Source organism: Pan troglodytes, chromosome 3 (genome assembly GCF_028858775.2).
Source record: "Pan troglodytes isolate AG18354 chromosome 3, NHGRI_mPanTro3-v2.0_pri, whole genome shotgun sequence".
Classification (NCBI taxonomy): Eukaryota; Metazoa; Chordata; class Mammalia; order Primates; family Hominidae; genus Pan; species Pan troglodytes.
The window spans coordinates 128,264,205-128,278,939 of NC_072401.2; the positions used below are offsets into that span (position 1 = coordinate 128,264,205).

At 36.3% G+C, this 14,735-nt stretch overlaps 1 long non-coding RNA gene across 2 annotated transcripts in view; it reads right to left on the minus strand.

Moving 5' to 3' along the window:
• Nucleotides 1–2,449: 2,449 nt before the first annotated feature.
• Nucleotides 2,450–14,735, minus strand: part of LOC100608394 (uncharacterized) — a 414,197-nt gene continuing 401,911 nt past the window's right edge. For both annotated transcript variants that reach the window (XR_008547608.2, XR_679806.5), the window contains 3 exons: nt 11,976–12,115; nt 3,852–3,986; nt 2,450–2,614 (listed from right to left, as the gene is read on the minus strand). This is a non-coding gene — a long non-coding RNA (uncharacterized LOC100608394). The remainder of the gene's footprint in view (nt 2,615–3,851; nt 3,987–11,975; nt 12,116–14,735) is intronic.

Sequence of the window (14,735 nt, forward strand, 5' to 3'; positions counted from 1 at the left end):
CATATCTGGTAAAGGGGTACACAAACTATGGCATATCCAGATAATGGAATACTACTAGGCAATAAAAAGGAAAAATCCTACATGGTTGTATGAGTCCAATTATATAATATTCATGAAAAGCAAAACATTAGGAACAGAGATCAGATTAGTAGTTTCCTGGGAATGACAAGGAGAGGTGGGATTATCTACAAAGATCAGAAGGATATTTGGAGGATGATAGGAATGGTCTGTAAACCTGACTGAAATGGTAACAACATGATGGTGTACATTTGTGAGAACTTATCAAATTGTACAGTTAATAGGGGTAAGTTTTATAATATGTAATTTATACTTCAACAAAGCTTTAGATATATAAAAGTCTGAAAAATCCAAAGAGCAAAGAACAATTAATTATTAAATCTTAACTTCCCCCATTCTTCCACAATTTGGGATTTTCACCTTAGAGCAAAATACTTAACTCTTTTGCCTATGTATTGGAGAAAATTCCGTAATGAGTTTCTTCACAATGATTAGCATTCATATCTTGTCCTCCGCCTTGATAACAGACTGGTTAATTTCACAAAAACCAGCAATTTCCTTTGCTTTAAAGTTCTGCCTGCCCTCTTAAAATCCTGATAGAAGCTGCAAGAGAGAAAAGGATGTCTTTACAAAAACTCTCTTCCTTCTAGTTTTTCAGAAATAAGGTGTACCCAATCCAAAGTTACATTGTTTCTCACACTGTGTTTTCTTTATCCATACTTACTCTTTGATTCACTAGTTTATTATAGTAGCTTTTCTGTAGAGTGGGACCTATCTAACATTTCTGGGGGATGAAAGAAGATAATGGGAATTGTAAGGGGGCTTCCAAACCTTGTATTATGTTACTAAGAATATAAACAATGCACCCAAAGATGCTCACCAAAAGTGTTCAATTGAATGAAACCTGAGTTTCATGGTATTGCCAATAAATATTTATTTGTAAATTAAATGAGCAACTTACCCTCACTCCAACCTATTCCCATAACCTCCCTTATTGGTTTATGTTTAGAGTTTTCTATATCACATTATGTTAAAGGAAACTTACAGTTGCATTCTTACAAAATGTGTTTTAATGGTTCATAAGGCAAGAATAATAGTTCACATTTTTGAATGTTTATGCGTTAGACAAGCATTGTTCCAAGTACTTTAATTTAACCTTCACAAAAAGCTATGAGGCAGATTTTATTATCTTTGTTTTAGAGATTAGGGAATGGAAACACAGAGAAGTTAGGCCATTTGCCCAAGATCACAGTGCTGTTAAATAGAGGAGTCAGAATTTGAACCTAAACAGTTATGGCTCCTGAATCACCACCTATAACTTCAATTCAATATTGTCCTTCAATGAGAAAGCTGTTAATTATACATGAACACACTTGTTTAAAAACAGATACTTCATGAATACATACCATGTCTTGAATGCCTCTCTAGGGACTGGGAAAATAACAGTATAACGTTAAATAACACATCTTTTAACTTGCCAATTTCTAAATAAAAAGTTTAAATAATTCAGAAATAAAAGTATGTTTTCAGTATAGATATGCCCACAACTAGTTTATTAGCCCATTTTTGAGTTGCTATAAAGGAATAACTGAGGATGGGAAATTTAGAAAGAAAAGAAGTTTAATTGGCTAACAGTTCTGCAGGCTTTGCAGGAAGCATGGTACTCACAACTGCTTCTGGTGCGGCCTCAGGAAGCTTACAATCACGGTGTAAGGTGAAGAGGCAGCAGGCATATCACACCGCAAGAGCAGGAGCAAGGGGGGTGGGGAGGGGTCACACATTTTTAAACAACCAGATTTCATGAGAACTCACTCACTATCACAAGGATAGCACCAAGCAGCTCATAAGGATAATGGATCTGCCCCATGACACAAACACCTCCCACCAGGCCCCACCTCCAACACTGGGGATTCCATTTCAACATGAGATTTGGAGGGGACAAACATCCAAACTAAATCAACTAGTTTGTGTCCTGAAGTAAATCACTTTACTTATGAGAGCTTTAGGATTTTTCATCCATGAAATGAGGAGGTTATGTCAGAAAGTTATTTAAGGTCAATTTGTTTTATCTTCTAACATTAGACTTAAGCCTATGTGGATTGCAAATTCTCATAATTCATAGAAAACTTCTTAGTTTTCAGTATACTGTCTGTATTTCCAAATCCACATAAATTATGGAGGTGTAAAAGAAACTATAGACTCAGCTAATTTTATATTATTTTATTCTATCGGTTGTTATTTTTATCATGATTGTTTCACCCTTTAAGGGGAAGCTATTTCAGTATAATTTTTGAAGTTTTAAGTCCGATTTCTAAATATAGATTGAATCATTCTCTTAAACTAGTAAAAATGATTTGAAAGGAGGAAGGAATGGAGGAGAAAAGGCATGGAGAGAGAGAAAAAGTGAAAGGAAGAAACTCAGAGCTACTGCTAATGTTTTATTTGTTTGGCTTTTATTTTTATTGGGGGTGGTGAGGAGGAGGCGGGTTTGGACAGAAGGACAAGATACTTCCTTCTAAAGCTTTCCACATGATGAAGTTAATTATCATTTCTTCTCTTCAGACATGGATGGCTCCTTCCTAAGAAGTGCCAACATCTGTTGAGAGACAGAGAACATCTGTTAGGCAAGTGGAGATATTGGGAGATAAGCTGCTTACTCAGACAGTTTGGGAATGATGAAGAAATCATAATAAACTGGAAAATTAAGATTAAAATATGGGCATAATTAGTAGTTTTTAATGTGCCAAATACTGTATTGCTGAACACATAATTAACAGGGTCAGAAACTCCCAGTGATTGTCAGCAACTCCAGCTCATAGTAGCTCAACATTCTATTCAGAAACATCTACTAGGTGGTGGGTCACAGGTTTACTCAGGGTAAATGCTTACAAGTGAGCACAGACTAAAATGTTGTCAGCTTGTATAAACTCCAGGCACAGTCCCCTATAACCCAGGTCACTGTGTGTAGACCTGGTCTCAATGTATGGTGCCACTACTTTAAGTTCATATAAATGTGTGCATGTGTGTGTGTGTGTGTGTACTGTAAGTGCAAAGACAATAATTGTAAGGGACACATAATTATTTGGATCTTTATCGTTTTTTAAAATTTCACACATGTGATCTTCCCTGTTTCCAACAATCCTGTGAGACAGATTGGCCAAACAATCTCTCCATTTCAAAATTGAGGAAACAATCTCCAAGTGGCTAAACGGTTTGAGTCAGGCTATATAGGACTTGTAAATAATAAATTCATACATTTAATTCCATATAATGCCTTGAATAAACTCATTACAATATGAAATGGGTATCCTAAAATTCAAATTTCAACACTGAATCATACATTAGTAGTATAATCCAAAATATCCCCCAACCACATTCCCACCCGATACACACACATTCACTCCTCTCTTTCTCTCTCTCTCTCTTATTTAAAGCCTACAACTCTTAACTTCAGTTTCTAGAAAACCTTAAGTTAGAATTTTGATCTTTCTACTATGCCAGCACTATAATTTTCTTCTTTCCTTCTTTCAATCAGCCAGAAGAGGGAGAAATTTAACCTAGCATACATTATTCTTTTCAAATAGTTTGTGTGGTTTTCAAGTTTCAGTATTTAAAAAGATATTTTCTTAAAATATTAATAATTTCAGATTTTTATGTTGATAAAAGAAGTTTGTGTATAAAAGGGATTGAGTAAATACCAAGAGAAGAGACCCTAAGGCTGATTAAAGCTAAAAAAGTCTAGGTTTTCAATTCTAAGAAACTGTTCCTCTCATTCTTTCCAGCAAAAAGCCTAAAATACAGAGAAGTCCAAATGTCACCAGAAAAATACCTACTTTTTTCCCAAGGTGTGGCCAGTGTCAGCACACGAGAGCAGGCTATCTGGTCTAGCCTTATGCATTGCTTCTTGCATTGATAGTCAAGTTGTTATTGTGGAAACTGAAGCCAGTGTCACCTGATAACTCTTCTACCTAAAATGATAGCAAACACCAGCAAAATAATTTTGATTAGTCAACAGGTCTATTAACAACTTAAAAGGGGTCCTAAACTGTTAAAAAATGTCAGGAATACAAAGGAAGACTAAGATGTGGTAACGCTTCTCAGGAAGAAAACTGGCATATGTAAATCAAGACATCTAGAATAATTAAGTCCTAAATGGAATGAAACTAACTGCAAGTGCAATCTAAGTTCATATCTGTGTAATAACCCTCACTGCCACAAAAGAATGAATCTGTTTACTGAGCTCCATGTGTAAACCTCATATCAGTTTCTTCCTTAACATTTTCAGAGTATATCTGGGTTTAAAGACCAATCTTTACAAGGAGAGGAAGGAAACTTCAAACATAGCTACTCCAATCTTAATTGTATTACACTTACTGTCATCTGTCTCACAATTGATTCAAAATTATATAAGAGAATTTGACAGTTTTATTGCTTTCTCCTCAACTTTGGACTCAGTGAACTGGATTATTTGTAGGTTATCCTTTTGGGACAGGGGGTAGTCTGGCTCTGTTGCCCAGGCTGGAGTGCAGTGCCGCAATCACTGCTCACCGTAGCCTCAACTTCCTGGGCTCAAGCAATCCTCACACAACAGCCTCTGGAGTAGCTGGGACTACAGGCTCACACCACCATGCCTAGCTGATTTTTGTATTTTTTGTACAGACGGGCTTGTGCCATTTTGCCCAAGCTGGTCTCAAACTTCTGAGCTCAAGTGATCTGTCTGCCTTTGCCTCCCAAAGTGCTGGAATTACAGGTGTGAGCCACCACCCCCAGCCTATTTGTAGGATATTCTGCATGAAGTCAATAAAGGTTTTTGGTTACTGATGTTCAAACCAACCTGCTATTTAATACCACTGCCAGAGGAAAAGCAGGTCACAAATTTTCCTGAGGAATCAGAAACAATTTATAGAGGCACATATTTCTTAGTAGCTTTGGAATGATGTAGATACTTGGTTCATACCATAGAAAATAAAATAGATATTTTTGAAAATTCTAACAATATGATGTAATTGTCCATAAATTAGGAATGGCATCAAAAGAAAATTGACCTTAGTCTTGAAATATTATAAGAAAAAAACTTATTCTCAAGAATTAAATTAACTAATATCAATCTTTTAGCATAATTATCCAAGTTAATCTCTTCATATGAAATAGATAGGTCAATATGTTATACTTAGCCCCAGAAGATATATTTTGCAATGAATTCTTCTGAGAACCTGTACTAAGAAGCCATGTGATGCAAAACAATCTTTAATATGAGGAAATGGAGCTTTTTATTTCTAGTGAAGGTGTGAAATGGTTTATCATTTCTTTGAAATATTTTCAGACCAAAATCATCTTAGCCCTAATTTTACAAGCGGAACTTCGGAGATTTGAGCAAACCTTCATTCAAATTCTGAAACACATTCAGAAATATTTCTTGAGCAAAATCCTCACTATGCTCACAAGTCTTGGTGCAGTTTCTCCATCTCACAAATAAATATATGTGGAGCCTTGTCTGGGGCCTTAATTTTCACAGAGGAATGTCAGCATCACCACATGTGTGTTGCATTCAAGTATTTGTAGCCAAGCATTTGTCTATCTCTGGCTGTGTGAATATAAACGGACTTGACTCATACAAATAAAAAGTCTAAAAAATTAGAATGCAAGTGAAATACTAGAATAATATTTATACCATATATGACAATGAGTTTGCATCTTTGCTGTATGAAGAATTTTCAAGATGTGTTCTGAGATAGAAATGATAATAGTTTTAAGTGACACAACATTTCCAAAGGGCAATGGTGAGACATAATGATTATATTAGGTTTGGTACAAAAGTAATTGCAGTTTTCACCATTAAAAGTAATAACATTACTGTGTGTATGTGTCTGTCTGTCTGTCTGTCTGTCTGTTCCATATGCTTCGTATGCACTAAACACACATTTTAGCAAAGTTCTATTGGCATCACAAACTAGACACACACATACACACGAGTAGATGATGTATGTGTGCTTCCAGAATTTTTTTCAAATCTTAGTTTATGGTTATAATGAGCAATTCCGATTTGGAACAAACCCAAATTCTGGTGGTCCCCTAAGTGCTTTGCTGAAAACACTGATTACTATTACTGATTACTATTAAAGTAATACTTTAATTAATAGTAACTTCTAACATTCATTGGATGCCAAGAAGAGTGCTTACTACACCTGTTTAATATCAAAGTAACGCTCACAACAAACCCATGAAGAAGTTATCATTGTACTCTCTAATTTCAGATCAACTGAAGCTCAGAGATATTAACTGGTTCAAAATCACAGAGACATGAAGTGGGAGAGCCAATATTCACATTCACAGAGTTGAACCCCAGAGCTTTCACACTCTTTGTGACTTTTGACTCAGTCAAAATTTCTGTCATTTTCTAGAAAAATTTTCCAAGTAAATAATTAGGTATTCATACACAAATATGGTAAGAGCGGTAACCCTGATAACAGCAAAATCTTGGAGATAACATATGTCTAATATTAGATATTGTTTGAGTAAATTATGGTTACACATACAAGAATATGCAACCATTTAAAATTATTTCTCAAATAGTTTTTAAGGTCATGGAAAACAGTCACATATATTGCAATGTGAAAAGAAATATGTGACTAACGGCTCACTTTTGTATATAAAGTTTTGTATTCATAGATAACAAAATGGTTAGAACAATAAGTATCAAAATGTTTATAGTTACTTCTAGCTAGAGAAATTATAGATTTTCTTTTCTCTTTTTATAGATTTCTGTGTTTTCAACATTTTCTATAAATAACATTTATGTATTTACTTTGTAAGTTGAAAAATTACATAAATTTGTGATTTAGTCATAACCCTGTAAGCCCTTATTGTCCATCTATATTCATTGTATTTTTATTCTTTTGTTTCTAGTATTTATTTTTTCTTATAATGATTTATATGTATTATAAGAAGGTTATAATGCTTTAAATGTATTATATTTATTTATTATATGTAGTTTACATATAATAGCTATATATTTATTTATTATATGTAGTGTATATATAATCATTTATTTGTGTTTTTATTGTTAAATTTCTTAAAATCTAATGGAATCCAATATATGTATGGTAACCTCTTCCGGAACCCCCATTACATCCACTGCCAGATCTCAAACATATGAATAAACTAACCTACAAAATTGGATAAATGGTCCTTTTAAACCAAAACATAAACCCATTATACTGTGTTTTCATGTTTAATCCTGAATCAGCTGACCATTTTACATAAATTTTTACTAAAAAATTCATTTGATCCGAGAACATCTCCCAGAGCCTGGAACACATTTTCCCAATTCCTGCCTTGAAGTTTAGTATCAATATCATATATATGCTCTCTCAGAGACTTTGACATATCATAATATCTTTATACACAACTCATATATGTGCCACGCATTTGCATAGAAATGTCATACTTCTAAGAGCACTTTCACATGCATTGACTCAACTAATCCTCGTAAGACTACAACACAAGTATCACTGGACCAACTTAGATAAAAATGTCATGATGGCTACTTATAGCTAATCCTTGAGGCTATTACCTTTTCTAACAGAAGCATGATACTTTACTTGCCAGCACTAATAGATGTGTCAATATTGAATCCATGTTATATGTTAAGAATCAATGTTTTCAGCAAAGCACACCACCAGAATTTTGGTTTGTTCCAAATCAGCATTGTTCATTACAACCATGAACTAAGCTTTAAAAAAAATTCTGGAAGTACACATACATCATCTACTTGTGTGTGTGTGTATGTGTGTGTGTGTGTGTGTGTCTAGTTTGTCATGCCAATAGAACTTTGCTAAAATGTGTGTTTAGTGCATACTAAGCATATGGAACACACGCACACACACAGACAGACACAGATTTTTCCTGTGGAGAATAATTAAGCTGAAGATGTGTTCTTCCTGGGGGATAAAAATGCAATTAAATGTCAAATCTTTCCTTTCAAAAGACAGAATAAATGTTCCTTTTTTAAAAAACTCCAGATGGTTAAATGTATGCTTTTGAAATTTTTCTGTTTGAAGATAATCTTTTTGCCTCACAATTCCCCTGAGACTCTTCTCTCCCTCAGTACTCTAACAGTTTTTTTCTCAGTCCTCAAACACTGTTCCAATTAAAGAGGATGTCCATTTCCTTTGCCTTCACATTTCCTCTTCCATTGATTTCCTCAATGACCCGCCCTTCTCTCTAATGGCTCCCTGGCCAGCTCACATTCTAGAACTCCAACTGATTCAGCCCGTCATCTCTCTCTGCACTTGCACCATACACATATCTTTGAAAACACTAGTGACACAGCTTCTAGCAATACCTATCAGCCATGGAGGCATTTTTCTGAATTAGATTTTAGTTTCCCTCTTAATTTTTTCAGCTCTTACATGCAATTAGGAATCACAAATACAAAAATGAATTATACTTATTCCCTAACCCTAATCTACCTCACAAAGGTAGGTGCTACCGCACTTCATGGAGGTAATTCACAAACAATGACCAAAGAACCAGAGAGCTATTTCAGCAGCAGGCTAATCAATATTATGAAAAATGGAGTGTTTGTGAAGAGGGAAAGACCTAGCTTAGTGTGATAGTAATCTAGTTAAAAATCCTCAAACTTGCAACAAAAGAGATTCCTCTACATTCTTCTAGCCATTTTTTTTCAGAAGGATATTCCACAAATCATTTTATGATAGGCTTTCTACTACAGACATCAAATGAAAGATTCTTGAATAAATATATGAACTCTAAGGTGTTGGCATTATGGATGTGTTTGATGCATCACATTTTAAGCTCGAGTTTCTGAAACATGTAAAAACGTCTAAGCCTGCCTGTGAAGGTGTCTATCTTATGAAAGTGGTCAGAAGTGTTGAAGCTCTCAACTCTTACTTTGAATTTGTACAAAGCATTAACCATCACATTGAAAGATCCATAATTTAGCCTTTTTTTCCTCTCACATGAGCTTAGCTTTGACTTTGCCAAAAAAGTGGGCCTTTTGCCTCTAAAAACAACAAGTGGTTGTATTCTGCATATTCTCTTCTTTCCTTGATGACACCCCTGATTGCATCTAACCTGCCAGCAGAGCTGGACTGGAAACAAGAGCTTTCATTTGGCCATGAGAACAAAGAACAATTGTTTCTGTTGAGCAGTGAAGTTTCCAATGCAGCCAGAGATTACAGAATAGAATCCTCATAAGGGAAGAAGAAAAAAATTCCCCATCATGTCAGCACTGTCAGTGACCAAAGCCATACGCCAATGTATGACCTATGGCCGTCAAAGCAGAGGAATATTTCTTCCTCTATAAAGTGAGTGTTATTTGATTAAATGAATGTTTCTCTAATAAATAGCATACTTAAGGTCTTTCAAAAACCTCAGAACAACCGTCTTATCTGGAGCCAAATAAAAGATATATTGGCAAAAACAAAACTTTCATCCAAATTAATAATGTCTTTATATATCCCTGTCCAGATCTGCATTGGCTCAAGAATTGGGAGGTATTTCCCCAGTAATCGTTCTGTAACCACTGAGTTTTCTAGCAAAACCAGCAGCCTCTGCATCGAGTGAGGTTCACAGGATCTATTTCTGAGGTTGTCTTTGTCTTCCTGTCCATTACCACTGTGTGATATTCATTAGTCAATCACAAAAGAGCAGATTATTTCACATGTCAGTACAAAGGCACTTTGGATCACACTTCAAATTAAAAAATAAAATACAACCTAACTTGAATAGAGGATACACACTTTCCCCTCCCCACTCTTTGCTTTGTATTGTTTTGTTTTTAATCTTCACCATTCTTTTCTTTTTGAAATTGAATTTGTTGGCAGGGATAGACTATCTGCCTATTTTGAAAATGGCATTAGTAAAAAGCAAAACCCTAGTGATAGTTCAGAAGCTTGAATGAGTTGATCATCTTGGGCCATCACCTTCTGGGCACCAACCCAGATATAAAGTCATTGCTCATTTGGACACTAATTGCTATCCTTCTTGGTGGTTATTGGAGAATTAAACAAGCAGATTACTCTTTCATCTTCCTATCTGAAACTTCCCCATATTACACCATCTCTGGTAAGGTAGTAAATGGGAAATTTTACTCCTTCTTGTCTTATAATATATGCCAAAACAACTTGAAAGATTAACACAAATTAAATAGCAGTTACACTTCCACAATCTTTTAGTCTTCAATTTGAGCTAATTTATCTCTGAATTAAATAATAATTTGAAAAATAAGCTATTTTTTATTCGACACTGACTCTGTTTACCTGCCTTTTCTAAGTGCTGTAAATATATAATTTAATCATACAAAAACTTCATGAGGATTTATTTTTAGGGCATATTAATTAGGGTATAAGAAAGGTAGCAGTAATGAGACAGCCAAAGTGCAATGGCTCAGACAAGGCAAAGGTTAATTTGTCTTTTATAATGGACCCTGATTCCTGAGGTTGTCCAGGGACTCTGTGGTGGAGGCAGCTCTATCTCAACTGTGGTTTCCACTTCTGTATCTAAAGTGACTGCTGCAGTTGTCACCATGATCCAGATAGGATGAAGTGGGAAATAGAAAGTACTGGGAAAGCAGTAGGCCTCTAAGAAGTACCTAGAAAATTAACAAACATCACTTCCTGCAAACAAGCAGGATCTGGAGAGATTCACTAAGGCATTTTTGCACAAAGAGACTCCTTATTAATAGGGATGCTATGGATTGCAATGTATGGAAAATGCATGGTTGAGATAATTGCCATTTATCTGTGTAATCATGAGTAAAACACTGACCTCCTCTGGATTTCCATTTCTTTTTAAGTAAAATTTAAAAGTTCAATGACATCATTTCCAAGGTGTCCTAAAGCTCTAAATTTCATGATTATGTTTAGAAACATGTACATATAAAATAAAACTGATAATGTGCTATAGATTAGGAATTCAGAAGAACCAGAATTTTGTCCAATTTGTCACAGAATGAGATTGGGAGAAGCTGTCCCTTTTGTTTGATTTTTACCATTTAATAGCCAACATTATCCAAAATGAGTTTCATATAACATTAATTCCATAAAATTCTCTGAGAAAAACAAAGGCAGTTCTATGATATTTTAACTGAAATACTTTTGGTTAAAAATGAAAAATAAAGAACTAGATTTAAAAAAGGGATAATGTCTATAAGGAATATAGAACGTCAGGCCACCATTTATGCTGTTTGGGCAACTTAGCCATTCCAGCCTGTGGGCTTTGGAAGCAGTACCCCAGCACATCACAGCTACTCTGTAAAAGCGTGGCCACACTGCTTTTTAAATCAGGTCCCCAATCCCATTCCTCCTCACTGGGCAGAACCTCCCAACTGGGGTCTCCAGCCACCCCCACCAGTGTTCTCCATCCTACAGAAATTTGAAAACTCCCTGGGATGAAACTCCCAGAGGGAGGGGTGGGCCTCCATATTTGCTGTTTGGGCAACTTAGCAATTCCAGCCTTTGGGCTTGGAGAGCCCAAGCTGACAGGAGATGGAGGTGGTACCCCAGCATGGCACAGCACCTCCATGAAAATGTGACCAGACTACTTCTTTAAGTGGGTCCCCAACCCTGTTCCTCATCACTGGGTGGACTCTCCCAACCAAGGTCTCTGGTCACCCCCACTGGTGTTCAGCTGACAGAGGTTTCAGGTATCCCTGAGAAGGAGCTCACAGGAGAAGGGGTGGGCCTTCATCTTTGCTGTTTCAGTAACTTAGCAGTTCCAGCCTTGGGTTTCAGAGTGTCCAAAGTGACGGGCAGGGGAGGGGGGTGGGGGCTGAAGTGGACCTCCAGAACAGCACAGCTGCTCTAAGAAAACACGGCCAAACTACTTTTTTAAAGCAGGTCGCTGATCCCATTCCTCCTGACTGGGTAAGACTTCCCATCTAGGGCCTCCAGCCACCTCCTACAGGTCCACTCAGGTTGGCAAAACTTCCATACCTTCTTGGGATGGAGCTCCCAGAGGAGGGTGCAGGCTGCCATTTTTGCTGTTTCACAACCTTCACTGGTGAGACATCCAGGGACTGGAAAATTCGAGGTAACCAGGGACTGGAGTGGACCCCTAGGATACTACAGCAGCCCTATGGAAAAGGAGTCAGACTGTTAAAAGAAAAAAAAATCCATCCAAAGGTCAGCAACATCAAAGATTGAAGGTAGATAAGCCCACAAAGATGAGAAAGAATCAGCACAAGAACACTGAAAACAAAAAAGCCAGAGTGCCTTCTTTCCTTCAAATGACCACATCACCTCTCCAGCAAGGGTTCCAGACTGGGATGAGGCTGAGATGGCTGAAATGACAGACATAGAATTCAGAATATGGATAGGAACAAAATTTACTGAGCTAAAAGAGTACATTGTAACCCAATGCAAGGAAGCTAAAAGTCATGATAAAACATTGCAGAAGCTGACAGACAACATAGTCGGTATAGAGAAGACTGTAACCAAACAGATAGAGCTGAAAAACACAATACAAGAATTTCATAATGCAATCACAAGTATTGATAGCAGAATAGACTAGGCAGAGGAAAGAATCTCAGAGCTTGAAGACTATCTTTTTGAAATAAGACAGGCAGACAAGAATAGAGAAAAAGAGAATAAAATTGAATGAATAAAACCTCCAGGAAATATGGGATTATATAAAGAGACTGAATCTATGACAGATTAGTGTACCTGAAAGAGATAGGGAGGATGGAACCAATTTGGAAAACATATTTCAGGATATCATCCATGAAAAATTCCCCAACCTAGCTAGCAGGGCCAACATTCAAATTCAGGAAATGTGGAGAATGCCAAAGAGATACTTCATGAGAAGATTATCCCCAACACACACAGTCATCACATTCTCCAAGGTGGAAGGGAGAGAAAAAATATTAAAGGCAGCTAAAGAGAAAGGCCAGGTCACCTACAAAGGGAAGCCCATGAGATTAACAGTAAGCCTCTCAGCTTAATTCCTACAAGCCAGAGCACATTGGGGGGTCAATACTCAACATTCTTAAAGCAAAGAAATTCCAACCCAGAATTACATATCCAGTTAGATTAAGTATTATAAGTGAAAGAGAAATAAGATCATTTTCAGACAAGCAAATGCTAAGGGAATTTGTTACCAACAGACCTGACTTACAAGAACTCCTGAAGGAAGCACAAAATATAGAAAGGAAAGACCATTATCAGCTGCTACAAAAACACACTGTAGTATACAGACCAGTGAAACTATAAAGCAACCACATAAACAAGTCTGCAAAATAACCAACTAACATCATGGTGACAGGATCAAATCCACACATAACAATACAATTTTAAATGTAAATAAGATAAATCCCCCAAATTAAAAGACACAGAGTGGCAACCTGGATAAAGAACCAAGAACCATCAGTATGCTGTCTTCAAGAGACTCATCTCATATGCAAAGACACATACAGGCTCACAATAAAGGGATGGAGGAAAATCTACCAAGCAAATGGAAAACAGAAAAAAGCAGGGGTTGCAATCTAAGTTTCTGACAAAACAGATTTTAAACCAACAAAGATTATAAAAGACAAAGAAGGGCATTATATAATGATAAAGGCTTTAATTCAACAAGAATATCTAACTATCCTAAATAAACATGCACCCAATAAAGGAGCATCCAAATTCATAAAGCAAGTTCTTAGAGACCTTCAAAGAGACTTTGACTCCTACACAATAATAATGGGAAACTTTAACACCCCACTAACAGTATTAGACAGATCACTGAGACATAAAACTAATAAAGATATTCAGCACCTGAACTCAGCACTAGATCAAATGGACCTGATAGATATCTACAGAACTCTCCACTCAAAAACAACAGATTATACATTCTTCTCATCACCACATGGCACTTACTCTAAAACCAATCACATAATTGGAAGTAAAACACTCCTCAGCAAATGCAAAAGAACTGAAATCATAACAGTCTCTCAGACCACAGCACAATCAAATTTGAAATAAAGACTAAGAGATTCACTCAAAACCATACATTACATGAAAATTGAATAACCCACTCCTGAATGACTTTTGGGTAAATAATGAAATTAAGGCAGAAATCAAGTTCGTCAAAACTAATGAGAACAAAGATACAACATACCAGCCTAACATCACAACTAAAAGAACCAGACAACCAAGAGCAAACAAACCCCAAAGATAGCAGGAGACAAGAAATAACCAAAATCAGAACCATGAACAACCATTCATAGGATCAATGAATCCAGGAGCTGATTTTTTAAAAATATTAATAAGATAGAACACTAGCTAGACTAATAAAGAAGAAAAGAGAGAAGATTCAAATAAATCAAATCAGAAATGACAAGTGGATATTACTATTGACCCCACAGAAATATGAACGACCATCAGAGAATATTTTGAACACCTCTATGCACATAAACTAGAAAATCTAGAAAAATAGATAAATTCCTGGACACATACACCCTCGCAACACTGAGCCAGGAAGAAATTGAATGCCTGAACTGACCAATAATGAGTTCTGAATTTGAGACAGTAATAAATAGCCAATCAGAAACACCCCAGGACCAGATGGATTCACAGCTGAATTCCACCAGAGGTACAAAGAAGAGCTGTTACCATTCCTACTAAAACTATTCCAAAACATTGAAAAGTGGGGAATCCTCCCCAGCTCATTCTACTAGGCCAGCATCATTCTGATACCCAAACCTGGCAGGGATA